Source organism: Lissotriton helveticus, chromosome 2_1 (genome assembly GCF_964261635.1).
Source record: "Lissotriton helveticus chromosome 2_1, aLisHel1.1, whole genome shotgun sequence".
In the NCBI taxonomy this organism is placed as follows: domain Eukaryota; kingdom Metazoa; phylum Chordata; class Amphibia; order Caudata; family Salamandridae; genus Lissotriton; species Lissotriton helveticus.
Genome location: NC_136059.1, coordinates 2,072,867,877 through 2,072,887,602, shown reverse-complemented (window position 1 = coordinate 2,072,887,602; position 19,726 = coordinate 2,072,867,877). Strand labels below are relative to the sequence as shown.

General features: G+C 49.3%; 2 pseudogenes; both read left to right on the top strand.

Moving 5' to 3' along the window:
• The first annotated feature begins 4,539 nt into the window (after positions 1-4,539).
• LOC144820360 (E3 ubiquitin-protein ligase MYLIP pseudogene) lies at positions 4,540-5,704 on the top strand (annotated as a pseudogene).
• A 13,390-nt stretch (positions 5,705-19,094) lies between these two features.
• LOC144820534 (small nucleolar RNA U3) lies at positions 19,095-19,196 on the top strand (annotated as a pseudogene).
• Positions 19,197-19,726: the final 530 nt, after the last annotated feature.

Genomic DNA, 19,726 nt, shown 5'->3' with positions numbered 1-19,726 from the left:
GCAAGATTAGAATGCATAATACTCGCCTCCATGTCTTTAATAAAATTAAGACTTTCCGTCATAATAACTAGGAAAATCTACATTATCCACCCATATGCAGCTTTCCATGTATCAGCCATGTTTATGATTTTTGCCTAATAGTCATTAAATTAGCCAGACTACCAAGTAAAGAAATCCCACCCTTTAACATAACTAACAAATTTGTGTCTCCTCCATGGGTCTGATAAGGGAGAATATGACAAGTGGAAAAGGAATGCTCAAGTAAACGGACCCCTTTCCCTACCTTAACACCTCTAATTCAGATTGTTTGGCAGTGACTGCCATATTGTATAGGCTGCATACTCACCTACCCCTTCTATTGAGTCATCCACGCTCACAACTTAACTACTCACTATAGCACGGTCGTAAGTCCCCATCACTTGCTAATAATTGTGAGACTACAAAAATGAACATATGTGGCCTTAATGTTGGAAAACAGCTGTCCATGTGTAGTGAACTTTTTATTCACGAGATATAATTTAAGAGTTAACCACCATATTGGTAAGGCTGCACATTCTCACAATGGCCACCATATTGGACAGGCCAAAGATTTACTCACACACCACTTTCATTGAAACAATAATTCCCATGTTCTCTATGTCAGTCAATGACATTTTATGCAAGATGGGGATGCTGTGAAGGAAACTGTGATGATCAGGCCCTCACCCATGTGCAATATGCAAGCCATTGTCCTGTATGGCAGAGAGGGGTCTGTGAAGTTAACTGCTAATCGGGTTTTCTGCCATGTGCAGTGTGGAAGTCAGCATCCCAGAATGCCAGGGGGCTGCTGTGAAGATAACCATGCAGATCTGTGATGTGTGTGTGTTGTTTACCCGTATGTCAGAGGGGGCCACCATGGCTAGCTGTGCCGCCTTGAAGATGACCTTGCTGCCATGCTGATTGGACCACTGTATAAGTGTGGAGTAGGAGTGGTGACCCTGAATTCCAGAGGCGTCACCGGAAAGGACAGGGATTGTAATCTGGTTATGCCACACTGAGAGAAGAAGCTGCTGGGGTAAACTGTGTGGGCAAAAGCCCTTAATGAAGATCAGAACGTGGAGCTGTTGAATTTCCTCCACCTGTGGGAAGGATTAAAGGAAACTTAATATTGCACCAGAGGAGCACGAAGGACACCCAACTGCTGTCCCGCAAAGCCTTGAGTGATACCCACCGAAGGCTACCACTACAGCCTCTACACCCACTATTGAGACACTCACATAGACTGCTTGTGCAGGTAAGTCTGAGCAAAGGGCTAGGCGGCCCAGTGGAACTTATCTGCCAGTTAGAGCATCGGCTATGGAACATTTTTGATGGAACATTTTTGACGTTTTGAAAAGAGTCAGAGTGGGACCCCTGAGACTCAGACTGCTATTGGGGCCTAACCTCAATGTATATACATATTTTTTTCCACTGAAAAAAAAAAGGTTACAAGGGCATTATAGTAAGGCTCAGATTGCACTCGTACAAAACCAATGAAATTCAGCAGTTACAGTTACCTGAGCTAACTGTAACTTGTGCCCCCGCAATGCACTGCTCTTGATCTAACATATTACATAACTCATGACATGGTCAGTGACATCACTGATGACATTTCAAACCTTTGTTTTTTTCCAGTGAATTTCTATTTTTGAATTTTTATTAAAACTATAATGTCCCTGTAACCTTTGGTATTTCATTGAATTTCTCCGGTATATAAATTCTATTTCCTACCTTTCTGAGCGAATTTGTAAGGTTTTTTTTAATATTATTTCCTAACTGTAACCACTAACCTTTGACGCTAAAGGCCTGATTATGATGGTGGTCTGAGAAGCGTCTAACCACCATCGCTGTGGGAATGGAACTGCCTGACATGTATTCCACAGGTCCACCCACCAAATTACGATGGGGCTGCCGTGTAGGCGGTCGGAAAAATGCCTTTTTCCCCGGAAAAGGACTATAGCACAAGCCGCAATGGAAAAAGTCATTTTGCAAACATCCATGCACATCCATGCACCGTGTCCCAGGCAGCACACGCGGTGCATGAATGTTTGGGGAGACACCACATGTGCCCCTATGCCCCCATAGCAGAGGCCCACGAGGGACGGGCCCTGCTAGGGGCCCCTAAAGTCCTCTTCCATCTGCCTTTACATGGCGATCAGACCACCATGTAAAGGGAAAGGGTCACCGTAATCCCTACTGCGGTGCCTCTGCAGGCACCACCCCCTTGTCGGGGTTACGGTACAACCGACACCCCGACGAGCTACTTGAGCCTGTCGGAGGGGTTGGTCGGTACCTCCAACCGCTGTGCTCCAACCAACCGCATCATAATGCGGTGGTCGGACAGCTATCCTGGCTGCCAGGCTGATCTCCACCAATGGCCTATTGGTGGTGGTGCGCCTGACATCCTAATCGGACCCTCAGTGTATGAGTGAGTGCATGAGTGTCGCAGTGGGTGTATGAGTGTCTGAGTAGGTTTGTGAGAGAGTATGAGTGGGGCTATAAGTGGCTATGGGAGTGTCAGAGTATGTCTGTGAGTGGGATTGAAAGTCTTTGATAGGGGTTGGCAATAAAGTCCACTCTGCGGGTGGAGTTTGCTGAGTTTTGCCACTCTGCACCCCACTTGGAAAACGGAGTTTGGCAAAAACCAGCACGCTCACACCTAGGCTTCATCCTCCAACCAATAGTACTCAAGGAGGCCCCTTTTAAAAGTAATTGAGATTGTCGGAGGCAAAGGTGTAAGCAATCACGCTATGGGGGACTTACTTGTGGCAACAATAGGGGTTCTTGGCCCCCCAATGACCATCAGCAGCCGAGGAGACTTCATCCCCAAACCAGTAGTGTGTCAAGTGGCCCCTTTGCAAAGTAGTTTGGAAAGGGGGAAGGACCTTCAATGAGGTCTTATCACTCCTGCTGTGGGGGACTTACTTGTTGCAACATTAGGGGTTATTGGCTCTGAATGTCACGCATATAAGTGGGCATAGTGTATTTATGTGTACCACTATGAGTTTGTATTTACTGAAAAAAACAAAGGTTACAGGGATTTAATAGTTAGGCTCATATTTCACTCGTACAAAGCCAGTGAAATTCAGCAGTTATAGTTGGCTGAGCAAATTTTAACTTACATCCCACAATGCACTTCTTAATGACCTCACATATTGTATTACTTGCATATCACTCATGCATGATCAGTGAAATCACTGATGACATCACTGATGACATCTCAAATTACATCACTGATGAGTTCATCCACAGAATCATTCCCGCATCGTCACACACCCACACAACCACTCATACACTCACTCACAGACCCCTACAACTGATCCCAAACCCATTTACTCACCCATAGAGCCAGCCACATACCTATTTACTCACCCGCACAGCCATTCAAACAGCCGCTCGCTTACTCATATACCTATACACACATCCACCCACTCACTCACCAATAAAGTCACTCACATGGCCACTCACTCACCCATACAGATACTCACACCCACACCTATTCACTCATACAGCCACTCATACATCCACTCATCCATACAGCAACTCACACAGTCAATCACTCATCCAAAAACCTATTCACGCAGCCACTCACTCACCCATAAAGTCACTCACACAGCCACTCACCCATACAGCTACTCACACACCTACTTATTCATCCATACAGCCACTCACACACCCACTCACACACAGATACAGAGAGTCACATAAATATAATGATCCTGAAACGCTTGTTTTTTTCAGTGAATTTTTGTTTTTTTAAAGTTATTTCCTAACTATAATGTCCTCGTAACCTTTTTGTGAATTTCAAACGTTTTTTAGGCATGTTTCTCATATTAATTCCCATAGGTATTTTAGACTCGACTACAGATTGAACAGAATTACACCAAATTTGGCAGAAAGTGATGTATTAGTTCAAAAAGTGCCCTTATTGTTATTTGGTGTAAGTCTGTTCAGTAGTTCGAGAGTTATTAAAAGAAAAGAAAATTTGTATATATAGGGATGCGACCTCTGCGAATCCTTTCAATCTCGTGCAGAGATCTGATTGGCTGCTAACACTTCAATCAGTAAGTGTTGGCAGCCTTCTTGGGACTAGGAATAGCCCTGTTCGTGGGGCTCCCAAAGGACCCTGCAAGAGCCAAAAAGCATTTTCTTTCAAATAAAGGACAGCAAAAATCACAACGGATTTGCTAATTCAAACCAAAAATGTTAATAAAAAACCAAGTGCGGTCTCGTGCAGTTGTTTGCTTGCCAGCCACCTGGTGGGACACGTCCTGGGGGAAACTGCACTAACACGAGAATTGACAATGCTGCAGGAGAGAAGTGGTGGCTATGTTAGAGAAGCTGTTGTTCAGTCAGAGCTCCTATGCCTTTCAGCCTGCCAGTGTGCAGAGGACAAAGGAGGACACTTCAATAAAAGTTAGCATTGCACCAGCCACGATCTTTATGCTTGAGGTCGGTGCAGACTGGATTTTCTGTGCAGAAGTAGCATGCGCGAGAGTAGCCCTGGCCACAGTACCCTCCATGCTGTGCTTTGTTACGAGGCCAGATCCCTTGGTCATGGAGGTTGATGTGGACCCCAAAGTGTATGGGGAAGCCTGTTTGACCCTGGCACATGTGTTCCTGCATGTAAAAGAGGATCTGTTTGCAGACAATTTGCAGTGTTCCCTGGACCAAGCAGTGAAGCTCAGCTCATTGTTGGCACAAAGGGAGTTTAGCGATTAAAACCAATATACTGCCAAGTACTGCTACCTTGAGCTGTGAGAGAATAAGCTTTGCACCACCACTTTAAACAATATCACTGCAAAACACAAGGCACTGGAAGGGGTGGGCTAGACTTTGATTTCTTCAACTCTGGAAGACTTAGGGATGGAATGGCATTCTGTGAGGGACAACGAAGGGCAGAAATTGATTATAAGCATTGGTCCCTTAGGTGTGTCCGCCTATAAAGAAGATTTTAGCCCTGTGCAAAGAATTACATATCCAGTAATCCCGATGGCAACCCAGTCTGACAAGAACATCTACCTGACTGTCATGAAGAAGACTGGCACAAGAATTGTGCTTCTCTTCAAAATGATCAGCACGCAAGCCATGAGTAGACTCTACAGAACAATAACTGAGACCCATGCTGACATAATGCAGTACAGCAGAGACCTGAAAGGCCACTTGGTATCTTTGTTCCCGAACGAAAACATTAACCTCAGCAAGAAATCTGTCTTTGACATTAGGCGGACTTCAAAGGAAATGTATGACCTTGCCCTGCGGGTACTGTGCAGTGCTGGCATTGTGGATCTGGTACCCAGCAGTAACCAGAGTACCACAAACTCCCCCTCAAGTCTTCAGAGCATGGTCTGAGCTGTGATAGTTGAGAGGGCCTCCACTGTCACCAAACCAAGGACCTGCAGGAAAAGTTGTGCAAACTGAGTGAGACCATGCTAGGGTCTGCTGCAAGGAGAAAATCAGTTTGGCCTTCTGATCATGTGCACATATGGTGTGTTGTGAGGGGAGTGTGTGGCAGTTACAGTTGTGCCCTGTGTGTCAATCTTGTGTGGAGCTTGTCTAGCATGTCTACCTGCCGACCCACACAAGTTTGCTGAACCTTACTTTGATAAGATCATTGCATATGGATACGCTCGGGTTTGAGATACAAGATACTCTAAAAAGGAACTACACTGTTAAGCTGTATTAATAGAGACATAGTCATTCCAGCATCAGCCAAAGTCAAGAATCAGAAATAATTAGCCAGCTGGTGTGTATCTGACTTCAAATGGAGGTCATAGCTCACCAGCCTTCTCATTCTAGAGGAACTGGGATAAGGGTGGTGTTAGAGCAGAATGCCTTTCTCTTCCTATAGACACGCTCCTCTCGCTGTAGGCTATGATTTCAAAGGTTACTTTACGCAGTGTCACTGAGGGGGTAACCACAGACACTTACACAGAATAATGATGGTTTCCCCCAGCTATGTAAAGCATTTTATTTGGTTTAATCTATTTTATAATTAAAAAAACAAAGATTGCATTCTTAACAAGACTTCTGACACATTTTAGTTGTGTGGCATCCAAGGTTTTTCTTTGTTACTGTGCTACAGTTATATGCATCGAACAAGCCACAACCCCATTACCTTCCTGAAATGGGTTTAAGTTTCCCGATAGGAAATGCTGACTTGCAAAGAGCAGTTTCAGTTAAGTTTGCATTTTGGTGATAGCAGCATTTGAAACATGACTTCAGAGGACTGTGAGTGCTTGGCCTTTATGGCTTTGTATGTCTCCCAGGAGCAGACCGGAGAGGCACAGGTACGCACCAGAAAGAGGGACCATCAACCCAGGACAAAGAGTTTGCCAGCCTGGAATGGGCTCAGAGTGCTGTCTGCTCAGGGATCATGGCTGACGCTTATGGACACAATGCAGTCCACCCTTGTGGTCACGGATGTGGATTTACTGCTTAGTGTGCAGGGGTCTATCTCCAGCTGTGGCCTTGCTACCGTATTTTGTAGCTCAACTAAATTAAACAGCTGAGTTTCTCTGGTTTTGTACAAGGGAAATGTCCAACTAATTATAACGTCCCTGAAACCTGTGTTTTTTTCAGTGAATTTCTAATGTTTTTTAAATGCTAATTTCTAACTATAACGTCCCTAAAACCTATGTTTTTTTGTGAATTTCAATGGTTTTTTAAATGGAAATGTCTAACTATAACATCCCTGAAACCTGTGTTTTTTTCAGTGAATCTCTAAGGTTTTTTAAATGCTAATTTCTAACAATGCCTACATAGGTAGGACATGTGCAGAAAGAGTGAGAAAGGCGCAGAAAGAAGCACGAGAAGTGCAGAAAAAGGCAAGAGAGGTACAGAAAGAGGAAGAAAGGTGCAGAAAAAAGCAAAAGAAATTCAGAAAGAGGAACCAGAATTCCAGAAAGAAGAAGTAAGGTGCAGAAAGAAGCAATGAATTTGTATAAAGAACCAGCAAAGGTGCAGGAAGTGGCCTACTTTGACTGTACCTTACAACAGACTCATGCAAAGTAGCCTAATCACTAATCTGTCTCCCAAGATGTGTTAAACCTCAATTTTCTCTAGAATGTTCAATATTCAGAAAATGGACAGCCTCAAAGTGAGTGGAAGTCAGGTCATGCTTTTCCCAGATTACACCTCCTTGTGCAGCGTCGCAGAAGCAACTACACAGCAGTGAAACGTCAGCACAGGGACCTAGAGCTACCGTACTCCCTGTTATTTCCTGCCAGGCTGAGAGTGGCGGTGAAGGGAGGGACTCACTTCTTTGCCTCCCACGTGGAGGCATGGCATTGGCTGGAAGAGTCAGGGCTGTGGACAGGTACAAGACCCTCAGACCCAGAAAGCGGTAACTCAATGGGCAGGAGAAACAGGTGATGCAGATGACGAGGGACAGCTTGAGCTGGGAAGACAGGGACTGTGGCCCCTAGCGTGGAGAAAAAGAGAATGGAGAGGCAGGAGGCCTTGGGGGCGGTTACTAACATGGGTACTCTGCGCAATTAAGAACACCTGAAATCCTGCATACGGGGTGAAGTGGAGGCCAGCTGTTCATCGTCACCATCCACTGAAATATCTGATGACCTTTGACTGCCAGTGGTAACCCCTAAGACTGCCGATGATCTCATAGGCTAAACACTGGCAAACCAAACTCTGTCATGGATTGCTCACACAAGTAGACTATTGCCTGTGTTAATTTTAATGTTCCCGCATTGTGCTAACAATGAGGGTGGGTCTGCTGGGCTTATGACCAAGCACACCATGCCAAGAGGCAACCACGAGATCACCACACCCACGATTAGACACTCTACGCATAGCAGCTCGAGAAGCAGGTAAGCTTGAGGTGGCACTTAACTCTGGACATAGCCGGACGATTATTTAGATGGCGCACAGAGCACATGGGATTTGGGGGGACGGTCATGGCAGAATATCGACTGTACGCACACCCCATCATTGACCTAGTTTGCATTTATTAGTTGTTGCAGAGGTTTGTACGGACACTTCTGCAATGTTCGCCCCTATTGTTAAGTTGTTCTTAGTTCACCGTTTGTTTTGGTTACAGCTGACTTATGTACTAATGCCTGCCCTTGCCCCCTACACATCAGGGCTTACCCCACCCTTGGCGTCCCAATTGACTAAATCGCCCAGGCCATGGCACGAATTAATATAATCACATGGAATATACGCGGCATGCACACACCAACACGGCGATATTCTATATTCGCTTACCTTCGGAGGCATTCGGTGGGAATTGCCCTGTTACAAGAAACACACGGGACCCAGCCCGAACTGGACAAACTCCACAGACGCTGGAGGAGACGGATACCTGGCACAGTATATTCGGCGCATGCGAGGTGCACACTAATCTGGGTGAGAGCAGGTACTCTATTTGTTTGTGCAGATGTAGTGATAGACCCTGCAGGAAGGTACACACTAGTGCGCAGGACACTCAATGGTCAGGCAATATTGTTGGGTTCGATTTATGCCCCCAAATGTAGATCAGCCATCATTCCTCACACAGATGTCATCAATGTTGACCCCTTACACTGGACTCCCCTGGTTAATGGGCTGGGATTTTAACTCAGTGCTCGACATACACATGGACAGATCCTTCCCCCCTCTTCGGAAGACAACAGCAACATCAAATGCGCAGACACGTATGGATTGGCTCTCACACTGGGCTCTGTAATGTGTTGCGAGTCCTTCACCCCAATGACCATATATACTCCTACTATTTTGCAGTACACGATCTACACGTACGTCTGGACAGAGTGGTGGGCTCCCATTCTATAATTCCACTGAGAGAGAGATCAGAATACCTAGGGCGGACACGTTCTAGCCACAATCCTCTGTGGCTCCAACTCAGCTGGGACGCTGGTTGTCCCCCCATACCCACATGGCACCTTCAACCTCCTACGCTCGAAGACCCCAAATTTCGCTTCTCCTTGGGGACAGCTATCCTCACATACTTCGAACTCAATGAAGGGACCGCCAGCAGTGCGCTGGGATTCCCTCAAACTGCGGTCAAAGGTCATTGTCTAGGGGCTACTTGGAATATACGCACACAGCTAGCAATATCACTGGCTCGTCTAGAATCCCAGCTGCTCCAGTATGAACGTGAAGGGGAGGGAGGAGGCAGACACTCAGGCCGAATGGAAAGCCTCCGGACACAGCTTGCGGAACTACTGGAGTAGCTGCAGTGCCACAGTTACGCGGCTCACATGACCCGTACACACACCACAGCAGATAGAGTGGGCCGTCTACTTGACTGGCTGCTGAAACAGGAGAACAATCGCACCCCAATCATAGCCATGCGCACACTAGAGGGGACCCTAGTATACACACAACGCGAGATCAATAAGGTGATGACTGTACCAATCTAGGGGATGCTGCTCAAGCCGAGATCTGGAGAGATTTTTGGAATCTGTCCAGTTGCCCACAGAGACAGGAACCCACCAGGAGACACTCAATAGCCCCCTCGCCTTGGAGGAAATTGGGGATGCGATCAAATCCATGGCATCCGAGAAAACGCCTGAGCCAGACGGCCTGCCTGCCGAGATTACAAGGCTTATCGCGAGCTCCTAGTAAGCACCTCCACACACTCTACAATACAGCCCTGGAGGTTTGCACACTACCCCCCTCAATGCGAGAGGCCTACCTGGTGTCTCTATTAAAACCGGATAGATACCCCACAGCCCTAGGATCTTATAGACCCTTGGCGCTCCTCAACACAGACTACAAGATATTAACCAAAATACTAGCGGAACCGCTGGTGCTGGTAGTCCCTAAACTGGTCCACGGAGACCAAAATGGATTAGTGCCCAAGCGAAGCACGTCAATGAATTTGCGACAGTTTTTCAGGGTGGCGTTGGACGGTGTGCGGGTATGGCCCAGAGTAGGATGCCTTGTGTTAGACCTGGAGAGGGCCTTTGACTGTTTAGAATGGAGCTATCTCTCAGTGGTGCTGCAGCGATATGAACTCGGCCTGGGATTCTTGCAGATGGTTGATCTGTTATACAAGAATCACACAGTTAGGATACGGCTGGGACCATACATGTTCGACGCTGTTCCGATATGCAGGGGTACCAGGCAGGGGTGTCCGCTGTTAATCCTCCTGTTTGCACTGGCGATCAAACCCCTAGCGGTGTCCCTGCGTGCAATGCTGGGAGATGGAATACCCCTGGGTGATGCTTTACACCAGGTGTCGTTATACGCAGATGACCTACTAGTCTATGTGAGAGACATAGGCAACATACCACCCCAACTAGCGTGTACACTGAACGACTTTGCTGCCATATCAGGGCTTAGAGTGAATGCTAACAAGTCCTGTACTTATGAGTTTGGAGAGGGGGGCCTTGATCCGGGGTATATTCTGAACAGTACAAGGGTGCAATGGTGGGAGGACACCTTCCGATACCATGGAATCCAGATATACCTCCAACCAGCAGACATTTTTTATGGCAATCTAGGAAAGGCCTTAACAGCAATCAGATCACAGGTACGCTTTTGGAACACGCTCTCATTAACGGTGACTGGCAGGGCAGCATTATCCAAGATGGTGATGCTTCCCAGTCTCCTGTACTACTTTGCAAACCTGCCCCTACATGTTCTGGCGACCTTTTTCAACACACTCACTAAACTGCTCAGGGACTTTATTTGGGGGAACGCTCAACATAGGCTGGCACTAACTAAGTTGTATCTGCCCACTGACCAGGGGGGGTCTCGCCACCCCTTCCTTCAAGCACTACTACCTGGCCTCACAGCTACAGTGGATAGTCCGCTGGCTGGCGGTTAAGGGCCGCAAAAAACACTGCGACAATACTACCTTCTCAATGCCTGGAGCAAATTACCAGACTCTTCCATCCAGCCACCAAAGCTAGAACTCCGGAGCCGCTCCTTCTGGCAATGGCGTACCGATGTTACCGCAGAACTCTATACCTCACCAGAAGGCTAGTTCCCTATGCACTGGCGATACCACAGGTACATTCACGAATGGTGCAAAATCGACATACATACATTGGGAGATCTGTACCAGGATGGCATGCTCTTGCCATTTGAATCCCTAGTAGAAGGCACAGGACTACCACCGGGGCAGTTCCTGAGGCACCGCTCACTGGTTACGACACTCACTGCTAGATGGGGGGACATGACCACTGAGCCGAGCCAACACCTCACAGTACAATACCTTCACGTCATGGGGCGAGGCAGACACCTGGTTCGTTGGTTTTCGGCGACACTCCGAACACATGCAGCGATTAGTCTGGACCCGCTTCGTCACAAATGGGAAATGGATCTTGGGCGACAGTTAGCGGACAGGGAATGGGAAAATATCATAAGGAGCCCAGTGCGTATGCCCAGAAACATGAGGTTTCACCAAATCCAATTGTTCATAGTCCACAGAGCATACCTTACACCCGTTAATTAACAAGTACTTCCACTGTGTGGATGCAGCGTGCCCCCGCTGTGCCGAACCAGGGGCTGATCTGATATACATGCTGTGGAGCTGCTGTGGGCTATATGAATATGGGCGCGCAGTCAGTGAGCTCCTTCACACATGCACCAGACGCAACATTCCCTTTGAGTAGACCGTGTACTTATTACACCATTTCCGTAGGGCCCCGACTACAAAGGTAACATCCAGGTTCCTAGACTTGGGACTAGTGGTCACCAAGCGGCTTCTGACTAAGCAGTGGAAGGCACAAGATCCGCCGCCTATGCATGCATGGATACAATCACTCTTAGCATGGGACAAAGCAGAGGGCATAGCCATCCTACGAGAAGAAACGTTGGGGATACGGAAAGAGCCCATAGCAACCAGGTGGGAGGGACTACTTCAGACCTTACAGCATACAGGGGAAAGCGAACTGGAGGGACATCAGAAGGGGAGAGACATTGACCGGCAGTGAGTACCGAGGGACCCACCAGTAGATAACTGTAAACCCCAGGGTATGCACGTATATCATCCGTTGCCCTGGGAGGGCATAGCTGCAGTCGGTGAGTCAAGCCCATTGTCGGGTTGACGACAAGCTTTGGGACGATGAGGGAGGAGGCAGTGGGAAAATTAGTCTCGTAAATATCGGTCTAAGCTGCTGTTACTGGTTTAAGTTTGTTTATTCTTGACCAACCCCAAAGAGCTCTTCAGCATCGTGAAAGAGCTCTCCAACCCCTGCTCCATCACCAACGACATTCCACCATCACAGGACATGTGGGACTCCCTGGCCACCTTCTTTCATCGCAAGATCACCGAAATCCGCGACAGCTTCAACTCTGACACCCCCGCACCCACCACCGAGACCACCACCCCTGCGACCTCCACCCGCACCAATCGCCTGACCGCCTGGTCCAACGTCAGTGACGAAGACACCATCAAGACCATGAACTCCATCCACTCCGGATCCCCTTCCGACCCCTGCCCCACCACGTTTTCAACATAGCCAGCACTGCCATCGCACCCCACCTACGGAAAACAATCAACATCTCCTTCGACACAGCAACCTTCCCGGAAAGCTGGAAGCACGCTGCGATCAAAGCCTTACTGAAGAAACCCAAGGCGGACCCCAAGGACCTCAAGAACTTCCGGCCTATCTCCCTGCTCCCGTTCCCGGCAAAAGTGGCAGAGAAGATTGTCAACAAACAGCTAACCTGCTACCTCGAAGACAACAACATCCTGGACCCCTCCCAATCCGGCTTCCACAGTAACCACAGCACCGAGACCGCCCTCACCGCCGCCGACCAACAACACCAGGAAACTGATGGATAAAGGATAAACAGCCACCCTCATCCTCCTGGACCTATCAGCAGCCTTCGACACGGTCTGCCACCGCACCCTATGGGCACGCCTCCATGACGCTGGAATCCAAGAGAAGGCCCTGGCCTGGACCACATCCTTCCTCTCCGGCAGAACCCAGAGCGTCTGCCTCCCTCCCTTCCGCTCGAAATCCACTGAGATCATCTGCGGCGTCCCACCGGGATCCTCCCTCAGCCCGACGTTGTTTAACATCTACATGGCACCTCTCGCCCATGTCACACGACAACACAACCTCAACATCATCTCCTACGCCAACGACACCCAGCTGATCATATCCCTCACCGAAGACCCCCACACCGCCAAAGCCAACCTCCACAGAGGAATGAAGGCTGTCGCTGACTGGATGAAGGACAGCAGACTGAAGCTGAATTCAGACAAGACAGAGGTCCTCATCCTCGGACCCACCCCATCAGCCTGGGACGACTCCTGGTGGCCCACATCGTTAGGCACAGCCCCGGAACCCACCGACCACACACGCAACTTGGGGTTCATCCTCGACTCCACCCTCTCCATGACCAAGCAAGTCAACGCAGTCTCCGCATCCTGCTTCAACACCCTCCGAATGCTCCCCGGGATCTTCAAATGGATCCCCTCTGACATGAGAAAAACCGTCACCCAGGCCCTCATCACCAGCAGACTCGACTATGGGAACGCCCTCTACGCAGTAACAACATCCAAGCTCCTGGGACAACTACAACGAATCCAGAACGCCTCGGCATGACTGATCCTCGACGTCCCCCGACGGAGCCACATCACACCCAACCTGAGAGGCCTGCACTTGCTCCCAGTCAACAAGAGGATCACCTTCAAACTCCTCATCCACGCACACAAAGCACTACACAACACCGGACCAACATACCTCAACGACCGACTCATCTTCCACACCCCCACCCGTAGCCTCCGCTCTGCCAGCCTCGCCCTCGCCACAGTTCCTTGTATCCGGAAAACCACCGCCAGCGGCAGATCCTTCTCCTATCTCGCCGCCAAGACCTGGAACGCTCTCCCTACCAGCCTACGACAGACCCAGGACCTGCTGGCCTTCAGAAGACTTCTCAAGACCTGGCTCTTCGATCAGTAGCAGCCCCCCCCCAGCGCCTTGAGACCCTCACGGGTATGTAGCGTGCTTTAGAAATGCATTGATTGATTGATTGATTGATTGATTCCTTCTGCTCCTCTTTTGTTTGTTTCTGCAACTCTCTTGCCTCTTTCTGCAACTCTGTTTCTTCTTTTTGTACCCCTCTTTCTGCACCCCTCCTCCTTTTTTCTGCACCGCACTTGCTCTTGCCTTTCACAGGAACGAAATGCGTTGGCTGTTGTCGAGTGTTTTTATGAAGAAAAATTAAGAACTTTTTGAAATAAAGTGACCAGTTTGTGACTTCAGCCCTGGTGCTGCCTCCACTCTTGCATTGAATCTCTTTGTGCAACTCTCTTGCCTCTTTCTGCAGTTCTCTTACCTCCTTCTACACATCTCTTGCCTCTTTCTACATATCTCTTGCCTATTTCTGCGCCTCTCTTCTCTCTTTCAGCAACTCTGTTGCTTCTATCTACACCTCAGTTACTTCTTTCTGTATCCCTCTTGCCTCTTTCTGCACCCCTCTTCCTTCTTTCTGTACCACTCTTGCCTCTTTCTGTACCTCTGTTGCTTCTTTCTGCACCGTTCATGCCTCTTTCAACACTTCTATTGCTTCTTCCTGTTTGTTTGGTTGCCATGTATTTCAGAGGGTGAAGTAATTTTGTCTTCTCTCTATTAGGTCTTTTCTAGGGGGGGGCACACTGGGGTGTGTGGGGCCTGCCAGCTTTTCATCACTGAGGACCTTGGTCCTTTTGCCCTATATAGCGGGGAGGAAGGGACGGGTGTGACAGAGGGTGTGGGGTAGAGGGTGGGAGAGGGAAGAGACGGGAGGGTGGGGGTTGGGGAAGGAGAGGATAGAGAGGAGGGACAAAAAGTGTTAAAAAAAGTATTTAGGAAAAAAGAGGAACATCGCATAATGATTGAGTACGGGGTGAGGATGGAAGGTTTAGAGGAATGCTACTGTGTGGGGGTTAAGAATGTTCAAATGGAGTGGGGATTAGAGAGAATCTGGAGGGACAGTCTCAGTTTTTGGAAATGGGTAAGTTAAATATACGCACTATTAATGTCTGGGGCCTGAATGATAGGGCCAAATGAGCAAGGGTGGCGGCAGCCCTGAGATTGCAAGGGCCTGATATAGTTTGTCAGCAGGAGACACACATCCCTTGGGGGAAGCGGGATAGTTTATTAATCAGAGGTTATACTTTGGTTGCGTGCTCTACCAAAATGCCCAATAATAAGGGGGCGGCTCTTCATGTTAGAAATAGTTTGGGACCTGCTATTCAGGTAGCGGAAGATAGGTGGGGCAGATGGGCAGCAATGTTTCCTCTCATTTTTTTCCTCTGTGTGCGGCAATGTAGGGTCTCTGTGTGCTGCAGCCATGGCTATGTGCGCCAGGAACCAGACCGTGTGCGTGTGCTGCGCCAAATATCCCTTCAAACTTTTGCTTAAAAATCTGAAAAGATGGTGCATATCCACACATACAGTGCCACGTTAAACTATAGTCTGTTGTGTGGTTAGGTTTGCCGTAATTTTTAGCTCACAAAATAGCAAATACAAGTTCAAAGCACTTAAAAAGTATTTTAAAGTTGTGTAAACTTATTACATCGGTGGTACTCATAGTATGGCCCGCGGGCCGCCAGCGGCCCGGCAGGCCTTCTTAGGCAGCGCACAGACTTTGCCTTGTCATTTCTAGGCAAAGTGGAGATGCATGGGCTGTAAGAAGGGGTGATAAAAACAACAAAGCCTCATTAACAAGTAAATGGAAGACCTGTGAAGTACTCAGGTGTGGCTGTGTGCGAGCCTGGGAAGCTGTCTCAGCCCGGGCTGCCACAAATGACGGGGTAAGTGGGGGGGAGGCTGGGGCTTAAGCCCTTTGAGCCCAATGGTAGTTGCGCGCCTGGATGTAAGCACATTCAGAATTTGGACAATTGCGCATAGATACAGAGACAGATAGGGGCAGATACAGACAGATAGGGACAGAGACAGAGACAGATAGGGACAGAGACAGAGAGAGATAGGGACAGGGACAGAGACAGACAGATAGAGACAGAGAGGTAGAGAAAGAGGAAGGTAGAGGGAGGGAAGTGGAGGGAGGGAGAAGGGGGTAGAGGTTGGGAGAAGGAGGTAAGGGAGGTAGAGAGAGAGGGAGGTAGAGTGAGAGGGGGTAGATGGAGAGGGATTTAGAGATAGAGGGAGGTAGAGAGAGAGGGAGGGGCAGAGGGAGGGACAGGGAGGTACAGGGAGAGGGAGGGACAGAGGGACAGAGAGGGAGAAAGAGAGAGGGAGAGGGAGGGACAGAGATGTAGAGGAAGAGGGAGGTAGAGGGAGAGGGAGGGACAGAGGTAGATGGAGAGGGAGGGACAGCGAGGTAGAGGGAGGTAGAGAGAGAGGGAGAGGGAGGGGCAGAGGGAGGGAGAGGGAGGTAGAGGGAGATGGAGGGACAGAGAGGGAGAGGGAGGGACAAAGAGGTAGAGGGAAAGGGAGGGAGAGGGAGAGGGAGAGGGAGGGACAGATGTAGATGGAGAGGGAGAGACAGCGAGGTAGAGGGAGGTAGTGGGAGGGAAAGGGAGGTAGAGGGAGAGGGAGGGAGAGGGAGGGAGAGAGAGCTAGAGTGAGAAGGAGCTAGAGGAAGAGGGAGCTAGAGGGAGGGACAGAGAGGGAGAGGTAGGGGAAAGTAGAAGGAGAGGGAAGGAGAGGGAGGTAAATGAGGGAAAGGGAGAGGGAGGGACAGAGAGGTAGAGGGAGTTAGAGGGAGGTAGAGTGAGGGAGGTAAAGAGAGAGGGAGGGAGAGGGAGGGAGAGGGAGAGGGAGGTAGGTAAAGGGAGAGGGAGGGAGGGGAGGGAGGGAGGGCCAGAGAGTTAGAGGGAAGTAAAGGGAGATGGAGGTAGAGGGAGGGACAGAGAGGTAGAGGGAGAGGGAGGGACAGAGAGGTAGAGGGCGGAAGAGGGAGAGGGGAGAGGGAGAGATAGAGCTGGAGAGGTAGGTAGAGCCAGAGAGTGAGGTAGAGGTAGAGGGAGGGAAAGGGAGAGGGAGGGACAGAGTGGGAGAGGTAGGTAGAGACAGAGAGGGAGGTAGAGGGAGAGGGAGAGGGGGAGGGAGAGGGAGAGGGAGGGATAGAGCGGGAGAGGTAGGTAGAGAGAGAGAGGGAGGTAGTGGGAGAGAGAGGGAAAGAGAGAAGGAGGCAAAGGGAGAGGGAGGGACAGAGTCGGAGAGGTAGGTAGAGACAGAGAGAGAGGTAGAGGGAGAGGGAGGGAGAGGGAGGGAAAGGGAGAGAGAGGGAGCTAGAGGGAGAGGGAGGGACAGAGAGGTAGAGGGAGGGAAAGGGAGGGGAGGTAAAGGGAGGGACAGAGAGGTAGAGGGAGAGGGAGGGACAGAGAGGTAGAGGGAGAGGGAGGGACAGAGCAGAAGAGGTAGGTAGAGACAGAGAGGGAGGGAGAGGGAGGGAAAGGGAGAGGGAGGGAGAGGAAGACACAAGCGAGAGTGGTAGGTAGAGACAGAGAGGGAGGGAGAGGGAGGGAAAGGGAGAGGGAGGCAGAGGGAGGCAGAGGGAGCTAAAGGGAGAAGGAGGGACAGAGAGGCAGAGGGAGGGAAAGGGAGGGGAGGTAGAGGGAGAGGGAGGGAGGTAGAGGGAGAGGGAGGGAGCGGGAGGGACAGAGAGGTAGAGGGAGGTAGAGGGAGAGGGAGGGACAGAGCAGGAGAGGTAGGTAGAGACAGAGATGGAGGTAGAGGGAGAGGGAGGGAAAGGGAGAGGGAGGGACAGAGTGGGAGAGGTAGGTAGAGACAGAGAGGGCGGGAGAGGGAGCTAGAGGGAGAGGGAGCTAGAGGGAGAGGGAGGGGCAGAGAGGTGGAGGGATGGCGAGGTAGAGGGAGGTAGAAGGTGAGGGAGGTAGAGGAGGGAAAGGGAGAGGGAAGTAGAGGTAGGTAGAGGAAGGTAGAGGTAGAGGGAGGGAGGTAGAGGGGGTAGAGGTAGAGGGAGGCAGAGGGAGGGAGAGGGAGGGACAGAGAGGTAGAGGGAGAGGGTAGTAGAGGGACAGGGAGGTAGATGGAGGGACAGAGCGGTAGAGGGAGAGGGAGGTAGAAGGAGAGGGAGAGAGCGGTAGAGGGAGGGAGAGGGAGGGACAGAGTGGGAAAGGGAGGGAGAGTGAGAGAGATAGAGGGAGGGAGAAGGAGATAGAGGGAGGGAAAGGTAGAGTATTTGCGACTTCTGTTGACAGTGGACAATGTACAGCCTTTAATTTTAAACTTTTGTGTCTTCTAGGAGCGAAGTTGAATGTTTTCAGATAAGAAACGATGACTTCACCCATTTCTCCTCTAACCCCCTCAATTTCCAGTCCCTCACAATCAAATTAAATCCAATGGCAAAATGAGAGATGCCAGTGTCTAAGTTATTGCTGCGTGATTGATAGACTGTCTCTCCAATATCTTGCCACTTTTTTTTCTACATAAATGTCTTGCAGTGTTTTAAATAAACGCTCTTCCAAAGCTATTGCAGCGTTTTTAAATAAAGTTGCTTGCACTTGCCTCTCCCCCTTCTTTCTTTCCTCTATCTTTGTTGCTCCTTTCTCTCTTTCTCCTTTCATTCTACTTGTTCACCCATCACCGACCTCACCTTGCTCCTCTCAATCTTATTCTCTGTCACCTATTCCTGAATGAAGAAGCTAAGGGGTCAGAGCAGGGCAGAGGCCCGGCTAGGGCAGCTCGTGCACACTGCGCTATTTAAATATAATGAGAGAGAGGCTTGGGTGAGCCTCTCTCCTTACCCTTGGTGCCCAGCCGTGCGTGTGCAGTGCACCACTTAATTTATTAAGAGCCTTAATTCTCCTTGATGAAGTGAGGGGGCCCCTGGAGTGTGCCCCCCCCCCCCACGCAATGCGGGGGCTGCGGGGGTCTGTGTTACGCTCCTTGTCCTCTGTCTGTTTGGAAGCAGAGAGCAGGGAATCCGTGTGTGTCAGGAAAAGGCAGGCTGAACGTGATTGGTTGCGGATTTAGGATATGTAGATTTTTAAAGCAGTGAGTCACCCAGGATCTACTAAGAATGCTTTATTGCGAAGAATGCATCTGCCTGTGCATTTTTAGATCGTTATTTTGTGGTGTTATACAGCCATATGTTTTTGTTGGAGTTGATGATGCTGAACCTTTTCTTACTGTATGTAAGAATGGTTTTTACTTTTTCTGTCTGTGTGAGCTGCAGTTGACTGTTTGAAGACCATATTTTCAGAGATCATTTCCGTAGTACTTAACTGAGGAAATGAGTTTCTAAAGTGGGTGGTCTTCGCAAACCACGAGGAAGAGTTGTAATGTTGTAATGTTCCTGCTTGCCGCGTGTTTGACACTCTGCATTACATTTCTACAGTGCACAGCTGCTGGTGTGCGCTGCAATTAGCACGAATACGAATACAAATCCCGCAGCTGTGCACTCGTGAATCGTCGTCTCGCTCGCATTTCGAAGGCGGCGCCGCGAACGTTGTCGCAGGAGTTCGTGCTCAATACAGCACACTGCATGCTTAGGGTGACTTCTGTATGTGCGTATTGGGAACAGTGATGGGCAGTAGCATTATTACCAATGGGAATGACAATTTGTACCATTTATGGATCGAACCAGGATGACCCAAAAATCTTGAACAATCTTGAAATTGAGCTGGCTTCCTGGCCAGAACCACTGGTTATCTGTTGGGATCTCAATTTCCATCTGGGTGCGCGCTGGGACTTCATATCAAAATATAATGGAAGGAAGCCTCTAGTATATAAAGCCCTAGCTGCACTGAAAACAAGTTATGATTTAGTGGATGTGTGGGTTGAGAAGTGCTTCTCGGGTCCAGGCTATATGTATATTT